The following is a 26,483-nucleotide window of genomic DNA, read 5'->3' as shown; positions in this document are numbered from 1 at the left end:
GTCGGAGCTACAGAGCTAGAGGGTGAGAAACTAATTTCCTCCTGACCTGGAGTGCTCCAGGTCACCTCTGGTTACAGGGAAAATGACATGAGTCACTGTGTCTCCTGAGCGAGCTCATCCAGAGTGTTGTGCACAGCTAAGCCACCAATAACAATAGGTGTACGCAGAATGCGTGCTGTTTCACCCCATTAGTTCCAAAGCTCTAACTCTAATTTCCCAGAAGAAAGGTTAGGGAAACTGCAAAATGTGGCAGTTACAAAGAGCACTTCAATCCAATACCCAACAGGGGAAAAAATGCAGAGACTTCTGAACTTCAGTCACTGAGCCAACCCAAAACAAGGCTGTACCTGCCCAAGAGTATTCCTTCCCTGGGGGAACTTTAAGTGGTTGTGAGGGTTTTCTGTAGAGCTAGAGGTGAGGAATTTTTGTTGTTTTGTTTTTATGCCAAGGTTTCATTTATTAAACAAAGATTTATAAGTACCTACTATGTGCCGAGTGTTGTGCCGGGCACCTTTGCTGCAAATCTGAATATGGATCAGTCCCTGCTCTGAAGGAAGCTACAACCCAGCTAGGGGGTAGCAGTGGGGATTGGTGCAAATGATGAAACAAACAGAAATAAAATAAATTAAGCCCTATAAGAGAGTATAGGAGAACAGAGATGAGAGCAGAGGTGGGTAAGTCCTCATGCCAGGAAGGAGACAGAGTTGGGAGTGGGGATCCCATGGATACGAGGCAAGCTGGGTTGGGGGCGGGGAGGGAGTTGAGGGGAGTGAGGAGAAGGGGGTGAGGGGAGAAGGGTGGAGGGTTGGGGGGTGGTAAGGTCCTTCAACAACCACAGCGGGGTAGCGAGGCGGATGGGCAGCAGCTGCACCCCAGGGCACTAGCCGAGTCGAGCAGAGCCACCCTGGCCCGCAGGGGTTGGATGCCAAGCTCCAGGCCCCGGGGTGGGGGTGTGGGGGGGGGGACAGAGCTGGCAGACCTCCTCAGGAGGGGCCAGTTCCTTGAGCCTTCTTCATTTCGTCGGAGAGCGCATCCTTCAGGACCCAGTAGGCCTTGTCCAGGCTGTCGTTGCCCATGATCAGGTCAAACAGGCCGGGCTCCTTGCTGCTCTCCAGGTTTCAGGTCGGCCCGGGCAGCGGCCAGGCTCTGCCCCGTGTCTGTGTTCCGCTGCTCCAGGCGATCCAGCGAGGGCGACCGCAGGCACAGGAAGATGCAGGTGGGCCGCGGGTCGGTCTTCCCGATGTTGCACACGCCCCGCAGGACGACGTCCAACAAGCAGATGCGGTTCATGGCTTGCACCGCCCTCAGGGCCGCTTTGCTGGTCCCATACAGATTCCCTGAGACCTCGGTGTGCTCCATGAAATTCCAACGAAAGACACAGTTCTAACCCTAGATTTTTATATCAGCTTATTTTTCTTTTGTTTCTTGTTTAACTCTTTTTTCAGTAGTTATGTTTCATAATCTACTTCCAAAGAGATTCAGAGCAAGCAACTAATGCGTCTGTTTAACTGATCCAGTTTAAATGATTGTGAAAAAGTTGGAAACGAAAAGCTACATTTCAACTTTATTTCCTCAGTTAGCCTGATAATTGGGAGATAAGTATAGAATATGCCGCATCCACTCCAAAGTATATTTACAGGAAAAATGCCAGAGGTCTGGCTCCCTACTCATTTTCTCTAAGAGTTTCCAGATGCTCTAGATGCACCTAAAATATACAATTTTATATGGCAAACTACCCATGTATTCCTTCTAAACTAATTTTTAAAATTATAAACATAAAATATATGTTTATGAGTTAAAAGTACAGGAGGGAATAACAGTTACTCCCCAGAAGTAATCACCGTCAAAAGTTTTGCAAATCTCTTTCCAATATACATATTAGAACAAGAAGATTGTATTGCAGATTATGGCCTCTCCAGAGTTTCTATTGGGTTTGCCAAAAGGTTAGTTCGGTTTATTCAGTAAGATAGCTCTAGCAGCACTTAGCTGTCTTTAACTTCATTTGAAACAATTTTGTTAGATGTGAAAGCTGTCATTTCAGTGAGCATTTAAAAAAAGACATCAAAATCGTTGGATTTTTGTGTAGCCATTTTAATATTGAAGATGGAAGGAAAAAACATTTTCGGCATATTATGCTTTATTATTTCAAGAAAGGTAAAAACGCAACTGAAAGGTAAAAAAGATTTGTGCAGTGTATGGAGAAGGTGCTGTGACTGATCGAACATGTCAAAAGTGGTTTGTGAAGTTTCATGACGGAGATTTCTCGCTGGATGACGCTCCACGGTCAGGTAGACCAGTTGAAGTTGATAGCGATCAAATCGAGACATTAATTGAGAACAGTCAACATTATACCACGCAGGAGATAGCCGACATACTCAAAACATCCAACTCAAGCACTGAAAATAATTTGCACCAGCTTGGTTATGTTCATCGCTTTGATGTTTGGGTTCCACATAAGTTAAGAGAAAAAAACCTTCTTGACTATATTTCCTCATGCAATTCTCTACTTAAATGTAACAAAAACGTTCCGTTTTTAAAACAAATTGTGAAGGGCGATGAAAAGTGGAAACTGTACAATAATGTGGAAGAGAAGAGATCACGGGGCAAGCGAAATGAACCACCACCAACCACACCAAAGGCCGGTCATCTTCCAAAGAATGTGGTGCTGTGTATACAGTGGGACTGGAAGGGAGTCTTCTATTATGAGCTCCTTCTGGAAAATGAAACAATTCCAACAAGCACTGCTCCCAATTAGACCAACTGAAAGCAGCACTCAACGAAAAGCCTCCAGAATTAGTCAAAGAAAATGCATAATTTTCCATCAGGATAATGCAAGACCACATGTTACTTTGACAACTAGGCAAAACTGTTAACAGCTTGGCTGGGAAGTTCTGATTCATCCGCCATATTCACCAGACATTGCACCTTTGGATTTCCATTTATTTTGGTGTTTACAAAATTCTCTTAATGGAAAAAATTTCAATTCCCCGGAAGACTGTAAAAGTCACCTGGAACAGTTCTTTGCTCAAAAAGATTAAAAGTTTTTGGAAGATGGAATTATGAAATTGCCTGAAAAATGGCAGAAGATAGGGGAACAAAAGGGTGAATACGTTGTTCAATAAACTTCTTGGTGAAAATGAAAAATGTGTCTTCTATTTTTACTTAAAAAGCAAAGGCACTTTCTGGCCAACACAGTATATTGAAGAGGATGTGTCTGTGTGTGTTTGGGGGGAGGGGGACGCAATCTGGTTAAATGGAAAGGCTAGGAGAGAAGCTTCATTTGCATAGTAAGCAGTTAGTGTTTAGGCTGATGTTGATTTGGCCTGGTTTTGGGGGGTGGTGGTGGGAACTGGAGGAGATTATGAGAGAACCTCATCTGAACCTACTCAGAGCCAGCCATAGCAAGCACTGCCATATATATATTTCCACAACTTGCTCTTTTTATTTAAAAATAGGTCGTGAGGGACTTCCCTGGTGGTCCAGTGGTAAAGGATCTGCCTTCCAATGCAGGGGACGCGGGTTCGATCCCTGGTCAGGGAACTGAGATCCCACATGCCACGGGGCAACTAAGCCTGCGTGCCTCAACAAGAGAGCCCGTGTGCCGCAAACTCAGACCCCATGAGCTCTGAAGCCCGCGCACCACAACCAGAGAGAAGCCCATGCTCCTCAACCAAAGATCCGGCGTACCGCAACTAAGACCCTATGCAGCCACAAATTAAAATAAATAAATAATAAATCTTTAAAAAATAGGTTGTGAATATTTCATCATCTCATCAACACATATAGATCTACCACCTTATTTTATAATAATTACATAGGACTCCGTTGTGTTTAACTAGACTACTGATAAACATTTAAATCTCTTCCAATTTTCAGTAAGCATTCTTGTGTATGTGTGTGTGTGTGTGCATGATCTGTATATATATAATCTGCTCATAACATGAGAATTTCTATAGAATAGATTCAAAGAAGGGAAATTTCTAGGATGAAGGATATGTGCACTTTAAATTTTGACAGAAAACTGCCATTGTTTAATATACAATTAATATACTGTTCAGTGTACAGTTGTTACATGACCCTACTTCCATTGTGCTGGCAGAATACTGTCTTATATGATTAACAGTGATCACGTAATTTAGTGTCCAAGCCAGAACACTTTTGAAAGAGAAAGGGGATGCTATTAATAATTATATTGGTCCCACGGGCATAAACCAGGACTATCCTGGGCAACCTGGGACATTTAGTCACCCTAATAATTATTAACATAAACATTATTAATGAGAATAATTGTTGAAAACTTAAGACAGTTTCACAAACAGCTTAGAAGTTTCCATTGTCCTCCTTTTATCCCTCCGAAACTTACTTTATTACTCCCACAGTTTTACACTGAGAGAGTGTAGAAAACTTCCAGCAGCCTGCTTGTCAGATCTTGTCTTAATGACAGCAAACCAAAGATTTAGGGGAAAGGAAGAAGAATTAGCTTCTAAATATTTTGCACTATTAAATTTTTCATTTGAAAAATGAAGATTCCCAAACCAGGAATCAAAGCAAAATATCTCAGGGAATAAAGAAATAATATGGAGGGAAGGGAAAAAAAAGTGTTTGGAAAAATACGAATAAAACATTATTACAAAACATTTGCTTCCTGTAAGTCCAGCCTCAGGATTCCCTGATAAGCCTCAAAGCTATGTAAAAACATGAAAAAGAACATAGCATCAGAAAACAAATTCAGTTTTCCGACGCCTATGACTTGGGCTCCAGAAGGCTAAATTTCAGGTAATCCCTGGACTCATGTTGATATTTATGGCTCAGCGTGAGAACATATATTCTCTTTTGTGTCCTATAAAATGCTGGCAGGGGTTAGGCTACTTCTTTGGTTCTTTATGGACCGTCCAAGACCTGGAATATTAGACATACAGCCTTCTGTGAGTGTAGTCTATCACATATGTCAGTTCCCATTTCCAAGACAGCTGGGAAAAAACTTATCTCATTCCCAGGCAAGATCAATCTATGGCAAAAATCTGTGTAAGCTCAGGAGATGACTGGCAGGTAGTTCCAGATGGAAAAAGAGAGCCCATCACATGCCTTGTACGTGTGTGTTCCCATCTCTCCAGCAGTGCCCTTTGTTAGTCATTAAGGATTACATTCCTTTTTCTGCCTGTTATCCCAGGCTCAGGAAGAAAGTCCCTGACGGGTTAATTGCCCAGCACACTGACTCATCTGTCTTGTGTTTCTCACTAAATGAGAGGCATTAACAGATCAGTGCTGAGGTGCTGGGAAGTATGTTTCTAGCTAGTGGCAAGCTGTTGAAATGCCTCAGAGCCTTACAATACACTACCTGAAGGCAACCCCATGAGAGGGTATTTTCCAAAACGTTCCTCATGTCACCTCTGGTCCATTGGCTGCTAATTCGAAAAGTGGTTGTAATGGCCTAATTTTTTTTTAAGGCTGAATGTTACAACAACATATTGTGTAATAGGAACAACTACTAAGCTATGCTGATTTTTTTCAGTATATAGCACTTAGCCCCACTTTCTCACCCAGGCTTTGTTTTGATTAAGGCAGGCATTGGCAAAACATTTGAAATTCATTCTGTTTCTGTGAAACGGATGTTTTCCTTTGTCAAAAGCTATCTGAAAGCTGAGATCAATCTATAGATACTGACAAAGAACGATAGCTGTTTGTTTGTGAAAAACAAACAATAATTGCCAAACAGTATGTATGGCAGATCTCATTTATGGAAAAATATGTATAAATATAGTATGTGTTGGTATATGAATGAGGAAATTTGAAAGGCTCTGTACCACATTATTAATAGCTGTTACGTCTGGGGGTGGGATTGCCAGGGCTTTTTCTTCCTAAGACATCTGTATGATTTGCCTTTTATACAATAAGCATCTGTTACTTTTCCAATCCAAAAGAGAAAGGGGATGCAAAAATAAAGTTACTCACGAGGACTGAACTGATTTCTTAGCCGTACAATCAAATGGGCTGAGTTGACCAAAAGCAAACATAAGCAGAAATGACCAGTTCATAATGTGGAAGGCAGCATTATTATATATTAATAAACATTATCTATATGCTTCTAAGGAAGAAGAAAAGGACAAATGCTAGAGAGACAGAATTTTCTATTACTCATTAAAAATATACTTGTTTTGGGCTTCCCTGGTGGTGCAGTGGTTGAGAGTCTGCCTGCCAATGCAGGGTACACAGGTTCGTGCCCCGGTCCGGGAAGATCCCACATGCTGCGGAGCGGCCTCTGAGCCATGGCTGCTGAGCCTGCGCGTCCGGAGCCTGTGCTCCGCAGCGGGAGAGGCCACAGCAGTGAGAGGCCCGCATACAGCAAAAATGTGCGTACCATGAGGTTTTATACAGCACTCTCTCTCTCCCTCTCTCTCTCTCTCTCTCTCTCTCTCTCTCTCCATATATATATATATACTTGTTTTAAAAATAAGCAAATTTATTTCTTAATCTGCTTAGAAAAATTTTTCAGACTTGTAGAATTATTTTAGAAGAGTACTCATTTTGGTTATATAATTTGAACTCTCAGTTTAGGAAAATGTTCAGCTAACATATGTCAGATGTTAGCTGGTAGTGACTGATGGCAAGTTACTGATACATAGTTCAATTATATCAGATGTAACACGCCATTTTGTGAGTCATCCCAGTGTGGTGTAGTGGAAAGTACATAGTTTTTGGAGATTCAACCTGGATTCAAGTCTCCCCTCCCCCACTATGCTTATGATTTGATCTTGAATAAGTTACTTAACTGCCTAGAGCCTCAGTTTTCTGAATTAAATGTATTTTGTAACAATAACTACTGAGGTAGGGTGGTTATAAGGCTTAAACAAAATAATCTGTAAACTGCATTTTATAACCTGTAAAAAATGCTCTAACCTATAGCAGGCACTGACTACTGAGTGAATGAATGAATGAATGAATGGGAGAATATTATTCTAGACTTTGTTAAGTGTCCCTACCAAAATGAGGGAGAGAGACTCATTCTAGTTCCTTCAGATGTGGAGTTTTTTTAAGAATAAAAGTGACTCATGATTTAGAAAAAGAAAAAAGTAAACAACAGTTGAATGAAGGCTCTAGATTTAGAATAACGCTGCAAAATTCTGAAATTGCCACACACACGCGCGCACACACACAGTTACCCCCAGCACCTATCATCCTTTAAGGCTATCGCAAATGTCACAGCCGTTGTGAGGCCTTTGCTGACTTCCCAGGCAAAAGCAGGAACTCCCTCTCAAGGAGGGCCTGGGATTCAAAGATGAGCTGTGCCAATGAGATTCTCTTTCAGAGGAATTAAAGCTAACAGAATCGAAAGAATTTGCCAGTTGGACAGAGAAGCCCACTTTCAGTATAAGTTCCCTTCATGATAGTGCCCCAGATGTGACAGTTCTATGACCCAAGTCTACTCTTGGTGCCCCAGTTAGGAAAGAGGTAAAGTCAGGCATATACTCAAGGATAGTTTAATTTAGTTATCCTATACAGGAATTTGGGGAGTGTGTAAACACCTTAGAGAAAAGTTTAAGATCCCTGTTCTTTTAGAAAGAACTTGACCTGACAGCTTGTTTGTAGGCACTCATTATGTTTTCTTTCCTTATCCTGCAGCCCTTTCCATTCTTCCATTTGCCACATGACTCTTCTGACCAACAAGGTACACACAAGTAACATTTTGGGGATCTCAGAGCCAAACAGTTCAGATGTGTGTCTGATAACCAGGAGAGAAAGAAGGACCACAGTTCTAGATTTGGAAGTTAACAGCAAAACTGTTATTTAAAATCCACAACAGTAGAAGAAAACGCCTAATGATTGTGAGTGTGGTTAGAAGAGCCTAAAACAAACTTGGCACTGGCAGTGGAGGAAGAGGAGGAGGAAAAACTCATGAGGGAGTTTTTCAGAGAAGAACCAACGCAGAGACCGTTGGTGATTGCTTCCCGAGAGTTTTGTTTGTTGTTTGTTTTTTGCGGTACACGGGCCTCTCACTGCTGTGGCCTCTCCCGTTGCAGAGCACAGGCTCCGGACGTGCAGGCTCAGCAGCTATGGCTCACGGGCCCAGCCGCTCCGCAGCATGTGGGATCTTCCCGAACCGGGGCATGAACCCGCGTCCCCTGCATCCGCAGGCAGACTCTCAACCGCTGCGCCACCAGGGAAGCCCTGCAGTGAGTTTTAAAGTGAAGTTGGACTAAAGAAATAGAGCAGTGCTCACTGATTATCCTTTTAAGGAGACTAACAGAGGAGGAAAATTGTCCAGACAGGCTTGGCATCCTTAATTGCTCCCTCTCCACCCATGGGCAAGGCCACAGATCCCCTATAAATGGAGGCTAGACTAGGTGTCTGCACCTTGAGAAATCTCTCTGCTCTGGCTCCCTTCCAATTTCCTGCAACTTTTGGCTCTATCTTCCTGTTTCTAGTCATAGATCCTTTAACTCCCATCTACTTTTCCCCTTTCTGCCCTGTGTATTTTGGATTGAAACAGTGTTTGACCATCTCTTTTGTTCTCACCCTATTTCACCTGATGCCGCCCTCAGTTCCCTTTGTGTTCGATGTCCTGGGGCTCTACTCCAGCCCCTCCCTATCTGGGTACCCAGACCCTGACTCCTGGCCTCCCTGAGCCTCCCACCTTGTCTAGATTGGAGCAGAACTGGTTCAGAAGGAGAGAGAAAGGCACAAAATAGAGGAGGATAAAGTCTAGGAAAGGAGTGTCAGTTGGTTTCACTCTCAGAGAGACTGGGAAAGGAGAAAGAACGAGCAGCAGAGAGCAAAGGTAGGAAAGAGGAGAAAAGCTGAGGAGGGAAGTCTCCTGAGTGAGTACGAGGGGGTTAAGGACATGGGTGGAGGCCTTGACAGAGGAAGGGAAACTTCAGCCAGCCTCTGAGATAAGAGAGAGTAGCTGACGTTAAGGATGGGTGTGGTTAAATTCATAGGCGGTGAGGAATCTGCTCAGAGTGAGGGGTATGGAGGTTGGGCAGGAGGTTGGAACTTGGGAAAGTCTGGATGGTCACTCAGGGGAAAGGGAAAGTGAACAAAGCAAGGAACAGCACTTTAAGTACTGTGAGACCAGCAGAAGCTGGAGACCCAGCACTTGTAGTGGTGTCTGCTGCACCATTGTGTCATTTTCTCCAGAAGTGCTTTAGCCCATGAAGACCATCTCTTATGAGCCAGGCTGCACATCACTCCTGGTGACTAAGGCCAGCATTCCTAGGACCTTAGTTCTAGCCCAAGGGTCTGATGCATTGTCCTTAAGACACTGGAGGACTCAGAATGAAAGAAACTTAATGTCCTTTCAACTGACCTCTTGGCTCTACAAAGGAAGTGAGTGCCCTGCAGGCAACATATATGAATTTGAAAGGGGAATAGTAGACTATATGGAGAAAATAGTATTTTGCAGGATCAAGGCCAGTTTCCCTACTTGCTGTACACTGACTCTGCCCTGACTGAGCCTCAATGGAGACCCAGCCTGCTTGCCAGTTTTCCTGCTGCAACTGGAAATTCTCATGACCCTCATTGCCCATTTTCCAGAGGAGACTGAGCATATGACTTTCCTGGTCTCTTTGCCACATAGAACGGGGGGAAGTATCCTGGGTTAAAAACTCTGAGGGGTTCTGAAGCAAGCCATATTTTATGTATGAAGTTTGGTCAAAGGAAGGGTACCCGCTAGGCCATTCACAAGCTCCAGCAGGGTTACCATCTTGTCAGCACTTTGTAGCAGGGATCTGAGCCTGGCCCATGAATTGCCTGGAACAGTACTACTCTGGGTGTCCTTTCCAAAAGACTGCCTAGCCCCTCCATGATGAACTGTCTGAGAATGCTCAAGGGCAAAAGGCATAGCTGTGGTTGTTCTCTGGAATGAAGAACCACTCTGTACAAGGGCGCCCTGCCAGGAGAAACCCACCTCCAGCACCGGGAAATCACGTGTTCTCTCAGCCGGGAAGGAAGCCAGCCAGGACTGAAGGGGTCTCCCCTCCTTTCCTTGCTGGTCCATCTATCCTCCTGGGCATGTTTTTGGCACCCTTGTGGTTACAGGGAGCTAAAGCTTCCTTGCAGTCCAGGCCGTTATAGTCCCAGTGTCAAGGTTCCAAATGCAAAGGACAAAAAAATAAATGCCAAGCATCCACACATTCCAAAACCAAGTACTAAACCACCTATACATGAGAGGCTGGCCTATCCATCACCCATCTCTACTCTACTCTCTACCATAAAAGAATGAAAGGAAAGAAGCTGGTGGAGGATTGACTCAGAGATGGTGGTATGATCTTCCCTCATGCACGAGGAACAGGGAATTGGGGTTTCCTCCTCACCTCAGGCCGAGGGAAGGGGATTCAAGGGAACAAAGTGTCTGACACATCCTCAGAGCTGGCTAACTAATCTGTGGGACCCAGTGCAAAATACAAATGGGGAGGCCCTTGTTCAAAAAGCAGGGTAGGGGCTTCCCTGGTGGCGCAGTGGTTGAGGGTCCGCCTGCTGATGCAAGGGATGCAGGTTCGTGCTCCGATCCGGGAAGATCCCACATGCCGCAGAGCGGCTAGGCCCGTGAGCCATGGCCGCTGAGCCTGCGCGTCCGGAGCCTGTGCTCCGCAACGGGAGAGGCCACGACAGTGAGAGGCCCGTGTACCGCAAAAAAAAAAAAACAACAGGGTAAAATGACATTAAAAATACTAAATTAAAAAAAATAAGAGGGTGGATTATATCCTTGCTCTCAGAAACACATCCTATTGAAGCAGATCTCAAGGTCTGCTTTGGGCAAAACTTTAGGCCTGGGTCCTTTAAGAATTAAGAGATGAGGGCTTCCCTGGTGGCGCAGTGGTTGGGAATCCGCCTGCCAATGCAGGGGACACGGGTTCAATCCCTGGGCCGGGAAGATCCCACATGCCGTGGAGCGGCTGGGCCCGTGTGCCACAACTACTGAGCCTGCACTCTAGAGCCCGTGAGCCACAACTACTTAGGCCCACGTGCCTGGAGCCCGTGCTCCACAACAAGAGAAGCCACCGCAATAGGAAGCCTGCACACTGCAATGAAGAGTAGCCCTGCTCACTGCAACTAGAGAAAGCCTGCATGCAGCAGCAGAGACCTGACACAGCCAAAAATAAATAAATAAATTTATATATTTAAAAAAAAAAAAGAATTAAGAGATGAGAAACAGTTGTGTGTTTCATTAATTACCTATTGTGTGCCAGGCACTGTGGTAGGCATTTTACATCTGTTATCTTGTTTAACCTTCATGACAATCCTGCAGTTTTCACAGTTGTCCAAGGTCATACAGTTAGTCAGTGGCAGAGATAGGATGTGGGCCCAGGTCTTCCAGGCTCCAAAGTCTTGGTTCTTTCTGTTCTCCTTCAGTGTCTCCCATGGAAGATGAGAAAGCGTAGAATGCTGGTACTTTGGGGACATCTACTTGTGCTGGCACTGTGCTTGATGAAGTTGGTCCAGCTCTTTGAGGATGAGCTTCTGCTTCTGGAGGACCCTCTTCCAGGCCCTTCAGATAGGCACATAATCTCCACTGTTTGCTGTAGCAGTCTAGCCACCAGGCAGAGGAGCTGGAACACTGATGGAGAAGGAAACAGAAATGTCTCTCATTCTCTCAGACATTCTTTTGTTCACTCATGTACAGTGTTTCATTGAGCCCTCCTCTTTTGCACCCCTGAGTCCCCAGGGCAATTGTGACTCTCTCTCTTTCTTTTGACCTTCTTTTTGTCTGTCCAGGGCCAGGAAAATTTAATGAAAAGACAACTGAGAAGTTATGTACATGATGAAAGGAAAAAAAGTTATTTCAGAGTTGCATGATTTCTTAAATGAGATTTCAGTATATTAAACAACAACAACAAAATGACCTGTCTGGCCAATTATCTTGTTTGTCCAAGAATTATTACTTGACTCAGCCGTAAGTCCGTGAAATTAACTGACATCAGATAAAACAAAAAGGGTCATAATTAAGCAGAAGCTGGGCAATGGGGTTGATGATCCTTTTCTTGTTAAGGTTATGATATGATCTTGGAATATGTGTAAATTCATGACTGTATTTAATGGCTTGTCTAAAACATGGTCTGAAAGGCCGGAGCTGCCAGTAACCTTGGCAACAGAGCAAGAAGGGAGGATGACCTATGGTAGAATCCAGATTCTAGAGCTAAAGGTTCCATGGTGGTCATCTAGTCTGTCTTGTTTGACAAACAAGGGGACTGAGACATAGAAATGCTAGATGAACTTTTTAATAACCCACAAGTCATTAAGGCAGAGTTGAGCCAGGAAACCAAGTCTCCTGGCTACAAGTTCAGGGCTTTGCCATTACATCGTATTATTTTTCCTATGGTTTATTTCTGGAGGTTATTTTTATTTACTAGCTTAATTATGTTTAAATGTTTTTATTTTCATATTTTATTGTTTTAAAAATTATAAAAGTAATATATGCTTATAGTAAAGAAATTCAAAACATAAGTATATACAGTAAAAATGTGTTTGCCTTTCACTTCTCTCTCCCAAATACATTTTCTCTCCAGAGGAAGGCTCTGTTAACAGACTAATATGTATTTTTGTCGACTCTTTCCTATGCATTTACAAACACATGTATTGTTTCCTTTTTCACAAATGGAAACATGTTATTCATATTGTTTTGAGGTTTGCTTTTTTCATTTAATGTTTTTCTGTACTAGTACAAAGATACTTATCTCATTCTCTCTTTGAAATTGAGATATAACTCACATAATATAAAATTCCATCCTTTTAGAGTACATAACTCAATGGTTTTTATTATATTCACCATGTTGTGCAACCATCACCACTGTCTAATTCCAGAATGTTTCCATCACCCAAAAAGAAGCCCTGTATCTATTAGCCGTTAGACCTATTCCCCTGTCCCCTCATTCCCCTGGCAGCTATAATCTATTTTCTGTCTCTCTAGATTTGCTTATTCTGGACATTTCATGTAAATGGAATCATGCAAAATATGGCTGTTTGTGTATTTTTTTCACTTAGCATGTTTTCAATGTTCATCCATGTTGTAGCATGTGTCAGAGCTTCATTCCTTTTTAGGGCTGAATAATTTTCCATTGTATGGATAGACCACGTTTTGTTTATCTGTTTATCTGTTCATGGCCATTTGGGTTATTCCTGCTTTTTGACTTTCATGGATAATGTTACTATGAATATTCTACATGTTTTGCATGACTAAATGTTTTCAGTTCTCTTGGGCTCATTCTTTTGAATTACTGCATAATATTCTACAATTTGAATTTGCTGTGTAACCATCTCTCCTATTGTTGAACATTCATCTTTCATTCATCTTTTAAAAAAATTACAAATAATTGTGCAATATATATTCCTATGCATATTTCTCTGAGAGAGGCAGCATAGTACTGCAGTGTCACACAGAAGTGAGTGTCTGGATGCCTGCACTGCCACTTATTAATTGTTAACTTAGTCTTTCTGCTTCTGTTTCCTTGCCTGTAAAATGGGGTAAGAATAGAACTTACCTCACAGGTTCCAAATGACTAATATAAATAAAGCAGTTAGACAGGGCTTGACACATGGTATGTGTTCAATGAATGTTGTTAGTATTGCATGCAAATTGTTTTGTAGGTTAAGTTCCTAGAAATAGAGTTTTGGGGTCAAAATATTTATTGCTATAATTTTGAAAGATATTGCTAATTGCCCTCCAATAACATTATACCAGCAAGAATGAGAATGTCTTTTTCCCCACACTTGCTGATTCTGTAAATTATTAAAATTTCGAGGTTTTTTTTTGTGTGTGTGGTACACGGGCCTCTCATCGCTGTGGCCTCTCCCTCTGCGGAGCACAGGCTCTGGACGCGCAGGCCCAGTGGCCATGGCTCATGGCCCCAGCCGCTCCGCGGCATGTGGGATCCTCCCGGACCAGGGCACGAACCCGTGTCCCCTGCATCAGCAGGCAGACTCAACCACTGCGCCACCAGGGAAGACCCAAATTTTGAGTTTTTAATTTGAATTTTGTCTATCTCATAGATAAGAATGTAATATTGTCGCTATAACTTGTATTTCCCTAATTCCAACTGAGATTAAGTATCATTTAGTATGTTTATTGGCTACTTATATATCTCTCCTACTGTGAAATGCCTGTTTCTATATCTCTCTGTGTGTTTTGATTTGTAGACTCTCTTTGTACATGGTTACTAACCTTTTGTTACATATTTCAAAAATATTTTCTCTCAGTTTGGTTCTTACCATCTAATTTTGTTAATGGCACGTTTTGTCATATTGAAGTTCTGTATGTTTATGAAGTCTAATATATCAATATTTTCCTCTAGAAGCTCTTCCATAGACAATTAAAAGCTCAACCTGGGATATGGGGAGGGGGAAGGGTAAGCTGTGACAAAGCGAGAGAGAGGCATGGACATATATGCACTACCAAACGTAAAATAGATAGCTAGTGGGAAGCAGCCGCATAGCACAGGGAGATCAGCTCAGTGCTTTGTGTCCACTAGAGGGGTGGGATAGGGAGGGAGGGAGGGAGGGAGATGCAAGAGGGAAGAGATACGGGAACATATGTATATGTATAACTGATTCACTTTGTTATAAAGCAGAAACTAACACACCATTGTAAAGCAATACTCCAATAAAGATGTTAAAAAAATAAAATTTTTTTTTATGTCAAACTGCTTTATTACATCTTAAATAACAGTACAGTGAATATAGGATCTATCTTGCATCCAGCTTCCTTGCAGTACACTGACTTTAAAATTAAATACAAAAGGTGAGGGACAGGGTGCAGAGAGCTCTACAGGGGTGCCGAGGGGGTGGGGGCGGGGTGGGGGGGATGCTTGTCCCACTCTCTGCGGGTCCAGGGCACAGGGCACACAGGATGGTGCAAGCACAGGATGGAGAAGTTCCCGAGAGTTTTGTTTGTTGTTTGTTTTTTGCGGTACACGGGCCTCTCACTGCTGTGGCCTCTCCCGTTGCAGAGCACAGGCTCCGGACGTGCAGGCTCAGCAGCTATGGCTCACGGGCCCAGCCGCTCCGCAGCATGTGGGATCTTCCCGAACCGGGGCATGAACCCGCGTCCCCTGCATCCGCAGGCAGACTCTCAACCGCTGCGCCACCAGGGAAGCCCTGCAGTGAGTTTTAAAGTGAAGTTGGACTAAAGAAATAGAGCAGTGCTCACTGATTATCCTTTTAAGGAGACTAACAGAGGAGGAAAATTGTCCAGACAGGCTTGGCATCCTTAATTGCTCCCTCTCCACCCATGGGCAAGGCCACAGATCCCCTATAAATGGAGGCTAGACTAGGTGTCTGCACCTTGAGAAATCTCTCTGCTCTGGCTCCCTTCCAATTTCCTGCAACTTTTGGCTCTATCTTCCTGTTTCTAGTCATAGATCCTTTAACTCCCATCTACTTTTCCCCTTTCTGCCCTGTGTATTTTGGATTGAAACAGTGTTTGACCATCTCTTTTGTTCTCACCCTATTTCACCTGATGCCGCCCTCAGTTCCCTTTGTGTTCGATGTCCTGGGGCTCTACTCCAGCCCCTCCCTATCTGGGTACCCAGACCCTGACTCCTGGCCTCCCTGAGCCTCCCACCTTGTCTAGATTGGAGCAGAACTGGTTCAGAAGGAGAGAGAAAGGCACAAAATAGAGGAGGATAAAGTCTAGGAAAGGAGTGTCAGTTGGTTTCACTCTCAGAGAGACTGGGAAAGGAGAAAGAACGAGCAGCAGAGAGCAAAGGTAGGAAAGAGGAGAAAAGCTGAGGAGGGAAGTCTCCTGAGTGAGTACGAGGGGGTTAAGGACATGGGTGGAGGCCTTGACAGAGGAAGGGAAACTTCAGCCAGCCTCTGAGATAAGAGAGAGTAGCTGACGTTAAGGATGGGTGTGGTTAAATTCATAGGCGGTGAGGAATCTGCTCAGAGTGAGGGGTATGGAGGTTGGGCAGGAGGTTGGAACTTGGGAAAGTCTGGATGGTCACTCAGGGGAAAGGGAAAGTGAACAAAGCAAGGAACAGCACTTTAAGTACTGTGAGACCAGCAGAAGCTGGAGACCCAGCACTTGTAGTGGTGTCTGCTGCACCATTGTGTCATTTTCTCCAGAAGTGCTTTAGCCCATGAAGACCATCTCTTATGAGCCAGGCTGCACATCACTCCTGGTGACTAAGGCCAGCATTCCTAGGACCTTAGTTCTAGCCCAAGGGTCTGATGCATTGTCCTTAAGACACTGGAGGACTCAGAATGAAAGAAACTTAATGTCCTTTCAACTGACCTCTTGGCTCTACAAAGGAAGTGAGTGCCCTGCAGGCAACATATATGAATTTGAAAGGGGAATAGTAGACTATATGGAGAAAATAGTATTTTGCAGGATCAAGGCCAGTTTCCCTACTTGCTGTACACTGACTCTGCCCTGACTGAGCCTCAATGGAGACCCAGCCTGCTTGCCAGTTTTCCTGCTGCAACTGGAAATTCTCATGACCCTCATTGCCCATTTTCCAGAGGAGACTGAGCATATGACTTTCCTGGTCTCTTTGCCACATAGAACGGGGGGAAGTATCCTGGGTTAAAAACTCTGAGGGGTTCTGAAGCAAGCCATATTTTATGTATGAAGTTTGGTCAAAGGAAGGGTACCCGCTAGGCCATTCACAAGCTCCAGCAGGGTTACCATCTTGTCAGCACTTTGTAGCAGGGATCTGAGCCTGGCCCATGAATTGCCTGGAACAGTACTACTCTGGGTGTCCTTTCCAAAAGACTGCCTAGCCCCTCCATGATGAACTGTCTGAGAATGCTCAAGGGCAAAAGGCATAGCTGTGGTTGTTCTCTGGAATGAAGAACCACTCTGTACAAGGGCGCCCTGCCAGGAGAAACCCACCTCCAGCACCGGGAAATCACGTGTTCTCTCAGCCGGGAAGGAAGCCAGCCAGGACTGAAGGGGTCTCCCCTCCTTTCCTTGCTGGTCCATCTATCCTCCTGGGCATGTTTTTGGCACCCTTGTGGTTACAGGGAGCTAAAGCTTCCTTGCAGTCCAGGCCGTTATAGTCCCAGTGTCAAGGTTCCAAATGCAAAGGACAAAAAAATAAATGCCAAGCATCCACACATTCCAAAACCAAGTACTAAACCACCTATACATGAGAGGCTGGCCTATCCATCACCCATCTCTACTCTACTCTCTACCATAAAAGAATGAAAGGAAAGAAGCTGGTGGAGGATTGACTCAGAGATGGTGGTATGATCTTCCCTCATGCACGAGGAACAGGGAATTGGGGTTTCCTCCTCACCTCAGGCCGAGGGAAGGGGATTCAAGGGAACAAAGTGTCTGACACATCCTCAGAGCTGGCTAACTAATCTGTGGGACCCAGTGCAAAATACAAATGGGGAGGCCCTTGTTCAAAAAGCAGGGTAGGGGCTTCCCTGGTGGCGCAGTGGTTGAGGGTCCGCCTGCTGATGCAAGGGATGCAGGTTCGTGCTCCGATCCGGGAAGATCCCACATGCCGCAGAGCGGCTAGGCCCGTGAGCCATGGCCGCTGAGCCTGCGCGTCCGGAGCCTGTGCTCCGCAACGGGAGAGGCCACGACAGTGAGAGGCCCGTGTACCGCAAAAAAAAAAAAACAACAGGGTAAAATGACATTAAAAATACTAAATTAAAAAAAATAAGAGGGTGGATTATATCCTTGCTCTCAGAAACACATCCTATTGAAGCAGATCTCAAGGTCTGCTTTGGGCAAAACTTTAGGCCTGGGTCCTTTAAGAATTAAGAGATGAGGGCTTCCCTGGTGGCGCAGTGGTTGGGAATCCGCCTGCCAATGCAGGGGACACGGGTTCAATCCCTGGGCCGGGAAGATCCCACATGCCGTGGAGCGGCTGGGCCCGTGTGCCACAACTACTGAGCCTGCACTCTAGAGCCCGTGAGCCACAACTACTTAGGCCCACGTGCCTGGAGCCCGTGCTCCACAACAAGAGAAGCCACCGCAATAGGAAGCCTGCACACTGCAATGAAGAGTAGCCCTGCTCACTGCAACTAGAGAAAGCCTGCATGCAGCAGCAGAGACCTGACACAGCCAAAAATAAATAAATAAATTTATATATTTAAAAAAAAAAAAGAATTAAGAGATGAGAAACAGTTGTGTGTTTCATTAATTACCTATTGTGTGCCAGGCACTGTGGTAGGCATTTTACATCTGTTATCTTGTTTAACCTTCATGACAATCCTGCAGTTTTCACAGTTGTCCAAGGTCATACAGTTAGTCAGTGGCAGAGATAGGATGTGGGCCCAGGTCTTCCAGGCTCCAAAGTCTTGGTTCTTTCTGTTCTCCTTCAGTGTCTCCCATGGAAGATGAGAAAGCGTAGAATGCTGGTACTTTGGGGACATCTACTTGTGCTGGCACTGTGCTTGATGAAGTTGGTCCAGCTCTTTGAGGATGAGCTTCTGCTTCTGGAGGACCCTCTTCCAGGCCCTTCAGATAGGCACATAATCTCCACTGTTTGCTGTAGCAGTCTAGCCACCAGGCAGAGGAGCTGGAACACTGATGGAGAAGGAAACAGAAATGTCTCTCATTCTCTCAGACATTCTTTTGTTCACTCATGTACAGTGTTTCATTGAGCCCTCCTCTTTTGCACCCCTGAGTCCCCAGGGCAATTGTGACTCTCTCTCTTTCTTTTGACCTTCTTTTTGTCTGTCCAGGGCCAGGAAAATTTAATGAAAAGACAACTGAGAAGTTATGTACATGATGAAAGGAAAAAAAGTTATTTCAGAGTTGCATGATTTCTTAAATGAGATTTCAGTATATTAAACAACAACAACAAAATGACCTGTCTGGCCAATTATCTTGTTTGTCCAAGAATTATTACTTGACTCAGCCGTAAGTCCGTGAAATTAACTGACATCAGATAAAACAAAAAGGGTCATAATTAAGCAGAAGCTGGGCAATGGGGTTGATGATCCTTTTCTTGTTAAGGTTATGATATGATCTTGGAATATGTGTAAATTCATGACTGTATTTAATGGCTTGTCTAAAACATGGTCTGAAAGGCCGGAGCTGCCAGTAACCTTGGCAACAGAGCAAGAAGGGAGGATGACCTATGGTAGAATCCAGATTCTAGAGCTAAAGGTTCCATGGTGGTCATCTAGTCTGTCTTGTTTGACAAACAAGGGGACTGAGACATAGAAATGCTAGATGAACTTTTTAATAACCCACAAGTCATTAAGGCAGAGTTGAGCCAGGAAACCAAGTCTCCTGGCTACAAGTTCAGGGCTTTGCCATTACATCGTATTATTTTTCCTATGGTTTATTTCTGGAGGTTATTTTTATTTACTAGCTTAATTATGTTTAAATGTTTTTATTTTCATATTTTATTGTTTTAAAAATTATAAAAGTAATATATGCTTATAGTAAAGAAATTCAAAACATAAGTATATACAGTAAAAATGTGTTTGCCTTTCACTTCTCTCTCCCAAATACATTTTCTCTCCAGAGGAAGGCTCTGTTAACAGACTAATATGTATTTTTGTCGACTCTTTCCTATGCATTTACAAACACATGTATTGTTTCCTTTTTCACAAATGGAAACATGTTATTCATATTGTTTTGAGGTTTGCTTTTTTCATTTAATGTTTTTCTGTACTAGTACAAAGATACTTATCTCATTCTCTCTTTGAAATTGAGATATAACTCACATAATATAAAATTCCATCCTTTTAGAGTACATAACTCAATGGTTTTTATTATATTCACCATGTTGTGCAACCATCACCACTGTCTAATTCCAGAATGTTTCCATCACCCAAAAAGAAGCCCTGTATCTATTAGCCGTTAGACCTATTCCCCTGTCCCCTCATTCCCCTGGCAGCTATAATCTATTTTCTGTCTCTCTAGATTTGCTTATTCTGGACATTTCATGTAAATGGAATCATGCAAAATATGGCTGTTTGTGTATTTTTTTCACTTAGCATGTTTTCAATGTTCATCCATGTTGTAGCATGTGTCAGAGCTTCATTCCTTTTTAGGGCTGAATAATTTTCCATTGTATGGATAGACCACGTTTTGTTTATCTGTTTATCTGTTCATGGCCATTTGGGTTATTCCTGCTTTTTGACTTTCATGGATAATGTTACTATGAATATTCTACATGTTTTGCATGACTAAATGTTTTCAGTTCTCTTGGGCTCATTCTTTTGAATTACTGCATAATATTCTACAATTTGAATTTGCTGTGTAACCATCTCTCCTATTGTTGAACATTCATCTTTCATTCATCTTTTAAAAAAATTACAAATAATTGTGCAATATATATTCCTATGCATATTTCTCTGAGAGAGGCAGCATAGTACTGCAGTGTCACACAGAAGTGAGTGTCTGGATGCCTGCACTGCCACTTATTAATTGTTAACTTAGTCTTTCTGCTTCTGTTTCCTTGCCTGTAAAATGGGGTAAGAATAGAACTTACCTCACAGGTTCCAAATGACTAATATAAATAAAGCAGTTAGACAGGGCTTGACACATGGTATGTGTTCAATGAATGTTGTTAGTATTGCATGCAAATTGTTTTGTAGGTTAAGTTCCTAGAAATAGAGTTTTGGGGTCAAAATATTTATTGCTATAATTTTGAAAGATATTGCTAATTGCCCTCCAATAACATTATACCAGCAAGAATGAGAATGTCTTTTTCCCCACACTTGCTGATTCTGTAAATTATTAAAATTTCGAGGTTTTTTTTTGTGTGTGTGGTACACGGGCCTCTCATCGCTGTGGCCTCTCCCTCTGCGGAGCACAGGCTCTGGACGCGCAGGCCCAGTGGCCATGGCTCATGGCCCCAGCCGCTCCGCGGCATGTGGGATCCTCCCGGACCAGGGCACGAACCCGTGTCCCCTGCATCAGCAGGCAGACTCAACCACTGCGCCACCAGGGAAGACCCAAATTTTGAGTTTTTAATTTGAATTTTGTCTATCTCATAGATAAGAATGTAATATTGTCGCTATAACTTGTATTTCCCTAATTCCAACTGAGATTAAGTATCATTTAGTATGTTTATTGGCTACTTATATATCTCTCCTACTGTGAAATGCCTGTTTCTATATCTCTCTGTGTGTTTTGATTTGTAGACTCTCTTTGTACATGGTTACTAACCTTTTGTTACATATTTCAAAAATATTTTCTCTCAGTTTGGTTCTTACCATCTAATTTTGTTAATGGCACGTTTTGTCATATTGAAGTTCTGTATGTTTATGAAGTCTAATATATCAATATTTTCCTCTAGAAGCTCTTCCATAGACAATTAAAAGCTCAACCTGGGATATGGGGAGGGGGAAGGGTAAGCTGTGACAAAGCGAGAGAGAGGCATGGACATATATGCACTACCAAACGTAAAATAGATAGCTAGTGGGAAGCAGCCGCATAGCACAGGGAGATCAGCTCAGTGCTTTGTGTCCACTAGAGGGGTGGGATAGGGAGGGAGGGAGGGAGGGAGATGCAAGAGGGAAGAGATACGGGAACATATGTATATGTATAACTGATTCACTTTGTTATAAAGCAGAAACTAACACACCATTGTAAAGCAATACTCCAATAAAGATGTTAAAAAAATAAAATTTTTTTTTATGTCAAACTGCTTTATTACATCTTAAATAACAGTACAGTGAATATAGGATCTATCTTGCATCCAGCTTCCTTGCAGTACACTGACTTTAAAATTAAATACAAAAGGTGAGGGACAGGGTGCAGAGAGCTCTACAGGGGTGCCGAGGGGGTGGGGGCGGGGTGGGGGGGATGCTTGTCCCACTCTCTGCGGGTCCAGGGCACAGGGCACACAGGATGGTGCAAGCACAGGATGGAGAAGTCGCTGCTGCCTCTACGGGAGTACTTGGTGCGGGGAGGAGGCCTACGCCGTCCCAACGCCACAGCTCCACACTGGACGCGCGCAAAACCAGGGACGTCTGCATGTTAGAAAAATGGTCTGCCGCGGTGCAAAAGGCTGGTTCCACGGGAGAGCCGGGCTGTGAGGAATCCACAAAGGGAGGCCGGGGTCTCCATTCCCTGTACCACCCCGCCCTACCCCCAAATTCCAACAGCAATCGTTTGGAACAGGACTTGTTTTTAAAGGAATAAAGAAAACAGTGAATATCCCGCTAGGTGAGTGTGTACAGCCGCTGACTGCACGGCTTCCGATGCGATGCGTGTGGACAGAGGAGCAATGGTTAAAGCTTTAAAGAGGTTATTTCTGAAAAGAAAGAGAACATCTAAGGACTGAGTCCTATATGCACTTTTGAGCATTTCTACAGCATGCGATTCTAAGAGTAAACCCACCCGATACAGCAAACGATCAAATTTTTTAAAATTTAACTTAGAAAGTTTAAGATCATTATTTTCAAAACATTGATTTGTACATTGTTTCATACACAAATAACTGACTGACTATCCAAGCACAGGATGGGCACCTCGCTTGAGAACAGAGGCTCCTGACGGTCAGGGTGGGGCACAGGGTAGTGTCGCGCTGTTGCTGTTGTATAAACTTCCCTCCAACTTCACAAGGAGACCCAGGGTGAGATTAAAAATTGAACTGAGAAGGTAGAGAGGGCGGGTTGGGGAGCAAAGGTGCCTAACTTGTGTTCACTGTTCGTCCATGGCACATGCTCTATTCCTTGGCTTCTCAGCAGCATCCTTCTATGCCGTGTGTGCACACACGATCATGTGACACGAGACCAAAAGTAAAAAAACTAGGGACTAAATTTACATCATTAACAATTCCAGAGAGGCTGCACTAGACCCTCTTTCTATGTTTAACTACTGAACAGAAAGGAATATATTTTAAGAAGGAAATATGAATGTCTGCAAAATCCTGTTTACAAATACAATCTGAAACTTAGAATCAATTACAAGATGATGTCCTCAACTTGTTTTCCATGAACATCACAAAACAGGATCACTGATCTAGAATTCAAAGAAACTAGTAAAAAAGTGTGTCTGTCTTACAATTACACTCAAGTTTACCTTCTGGTTAACATTAAAAAAAAATTTTTTTAATAAATAAATAAATAAAAGCTCAACCTGGAAATGATACAAATTACTCCCACTCATTAATCAGAACTGGTCACACAGCCCCACCTAACCACAGAGGGACCAGGAAGTAGAATCCCAGCCCAAGCCCAGAAGATGAAGAGCAGCCTGAATAACTACCACAGTCGTCTAAGTCAGAAATAGACTGACAGAAATGAGGAAAGGACAAAAGAGTGGTAAGGGAAGTGTTAACAGGCCTCCAAATGTTGGGAGAGAAGACTGTGACCAAGAAATGCAGAATTAATTCCAGTTGAGTTAGGAAGATGGGGCTTCAGGAAGTTGTTTCATGTGAAGTAAGCCTGGAATAGGATTCCAAGAGGGCCACATTTTCTGAAAAAGCTGACAGAGTTCTTAGCGTTCAGAGTGAGCAGAGGAATACTGGTTTTGCTCATTGGCCATCGATTTCATCCTGATGTGAGGAGTTTATATAGATCATCCGAATATTAAGTCACCAAGCCAGAGGGTATTTGGAATGCTTCTGGGGAATGGCAGAGCTGCCTGTTCTTGAATAAATGCCTGCCCAACCCCCATCCTCTGTAAGCGCTCTTAGTATGTGTGTGTGCACTTCCGTGAGTGGAAAATCAATACCTTTTTGGACAGATGGAAATTGAGCTATGTCAAGGCATACATGCATTGTCTGATAGCATCTTTCTGCCAGGAATCTAATATATTGATCAAATTTCCCTAGCAGAGCATCTGTGCAATATCGAATAGCAAGACAGGCTAATGGTAGGAATGTTGGCTATACATTTTTCTGAAATGTCGCCTTTAACTAAAAAAATCAAAGCTGGAGATTTTCACGCAGGGCACTGCCTCTCCTGATGAGTGTCCTAATCTTCTTTGAATTTTCTGGCAGGGGTCAGGAACAACACACTCTCCTGTTTCTGTGGCTCACCTGCTCCTCACGGCGGGTGAGAAATGATTTTCTCAGTTGGAACACCCCTGTCAAAGGCAGGGTTCTTCCTCCTCCTCTCCTTTGCCTCCGCCTATTCGCCTCCTTTCTTTGAGCCAAAGCAACATTCCTTTCCCCCCCAGTAACAGCAGCAAATGTGTGGGGTGGCTATCCGGCTGAAGCTCTATTTAGCTACAGAAGTTGTACCTTTGCATCGTGCACATGTTGTTTGGATTGTTGTTAATAAGTTTTGTTATTATTGTTGTTGTTTAAAGGTCAGAGTGATGATGGGAAAAAAGGAGGACGGGCTCTCCACTTGGCTTTTTAGGACATGCTCATTCCTAGCTCGGAACGATGACACACAAGCACAGGGGTATTGGCTGCTGGCACTGTTCATCGTGGATGCACCTGCCTTCAGCTGCTAAAGAGGAAGGGACACACAGAAGCAGAGAAGAGGATGTGCCTGTAGTTTTAAATAAACAGCCTTGTGATGCACAAGGCCTATGAAACATTTTAGATATTGAACCCGAGATACATGGAAAATTACTCACATGGTTTTATTTTTTCCCCCCTAATGACTCTAGTAATCTGAAGGGAAATTATTCTGGTTGAATGACTCATCTAAAACACGTTTTTTGACTGTATCTTGGGCAAGGAAGAATCTATTCAGAGATAACAATTTATTATTTAACATTTCGACAGGTCCACAGAAGTACAAGTCAGCTGAGTCCAAATAAAGAAATGTGCTATTTTTTAACAACTTCTAGATGTTCTTGGCAGAATGCAGGCTAGATTTTATTAGAGGAAACAACAGGTATTTATGATCTTTTTCCTTCAGGTTTTCAATTAAAATTTGATAATCACAACAATATTTTAAAAGCCAAGAAATAGCCTTAGAAATGTTTATGAAGATATGATGAAAGGTTAGCAAGGGAAAAAGAAATAAACAAAAGAAGAAAGAAAAAAAGAAAGAAAGAAAGAAGGAAAAATGCAGAAACAAACTGTACCCTAGAACTAGAAATAGATGGGCCTGAAATAGAGAAATTGGAATATTTCTGTTACTTCATTCCTATTATTGCATAGATTGTGAGAGAGATCTCCTACATTATATGTTTTTATTCCCCTATAATAAAGCTATTTCATCCTTTATACATGAAAAATACCATCCTGTTGGAACTCTATCATCCCAATGGCAACAAATCTAATATGGGATTTTTATATTTTCACAATGTTTTCAAACATCTCATACATTTTACACTACTTAAGAAGCATGCATTCTCATCAGGTAGGTAGAGCATGCATTATTATCCCTGTTTTACTGGTGAGGCAATGACAGCCAAGGTCATATAGCAAAATAATACAGTTGGAATGCACCTCTGCAATAACAAATCTATTACAACATAATCCCTCTTTAGACCAAAACTTACCATATTTTTTGGCACATACTTATTGTCATTTTCTTTCTTTCTCCTGAGCCCCTAGAGTCCTTGAAAAGTCCTGTTTGATGTATAAATTTTTTTTCTTTCTTCTGAGGGAGTCACAAATGAGGGTTTTGTTCCCTTTGCAGTGAAAATGTATATTATGTTGCACTTCAAAGGCCCAAAGGAGGAGAATTGGCCCAACTTTACCTTATACCACTTTCTAGTACCTTCACTTGTAGCGACTTATGCTCTGGTTAATTGCAGCAACCTTGGAAATATTAACATAGGTATGTCATGATGATCGGATATAGACATTCGTAAATCCAAAATAAGAGTTTGAATAATCATACCATTATGTAACGATCTGATTCCTATCTCTCTTATTTTTCCTGTATTTTGCAGTTTAGCTCTTCATTATCATGTGTTTCGTGTTTAAGTCTGGGTTTACCAGTAAGTAAATTGAATGTAGGACTTCTGACTTCTTTTGTAACCCTACAGCTAAAATCTTCAATCTTTTGAATCCTCTTGAAACTTTCTTCATTTAAAAATATTCCATGCTCCATTTTTGCTGAATATTGTATGTTTATTGCCTGCTTCCATGCTGAATTTATTATACTCCCTAAATATCCTTGCTAATTCATTCCTTCATTAATTCCTTCATTTATACATCTATACATCAAGTACAGCTAGCATGTATTGTACTCCAATAATATTTACCATGTTAAGTTGTACTAATCTGTTTCTCCTTCTAGATTTGAACTATCTGAGGGCAAAGACTGTGTGTTTCTAATCTTTTCATTTTGGGAGTTACCTGGTACATAGTAGGTATACAGTGAAAGTATTTAGATGAATAGTATCTGGTAAAATTCCACGTACTTGGCCAGTAGTGACTAAATGTTATCGTGGTAAAGACAATACTGATTTCTTTTACTTTGTTTTAATCATTCTTCTTATAAATGAAAGGTTTGAAATATTTCAAAGAATAAGACTCTATCTTTTGTACACAGTTCAAAATTTCACTACCATGCAAAATCCTCTAAACAAATAAACAACCTATCTTTTGGGTGGCTGGATATTGAATGCCCCTGAAACTATTAAATACTTTGTCAATATGCATCATTTTTTCAGTAGGTTGATATATGCATGTTACAATGGCAAGAAACCTTAT

At 42.6% G+C, this 26,483-nt stretch overlaps 1 pseudogene; it reads right to left on the bottom strand.

Moving 5' to 3' along the window:
* Positions 1-983: 983 nt before the first annotated feature.
* On the bottom strand, positions 984-9,700 carry LOC103078142 (guanylate kinase pseudogene; annotated as a pseudogene).
* Between the last annotated feature and the right edge of the window lie 16,783 nt (positions 9,701-26,483).

This window comes from Lipotes vexillifer, unplaced genomic scaffold (genome assembly GCF_000442215.2).
Source record: "Lipotes vexillifer unplaced genomic scaffold, Lipotes_vexillifer_v1.1 scaffold76, whole genome shotgun sequence".
Lineage (NCBI taxonomy): Eukaryota > Metazoa > Chordata > Mammalia > Artiodactyla > Lipotidae > Lipotes > Lipotes vexillifer.
The sequence above is the reverse complement of the archived record's forward strand: the minus strand, read 5'-3'. Positions and strand labels throughout refer to the sequence as shown.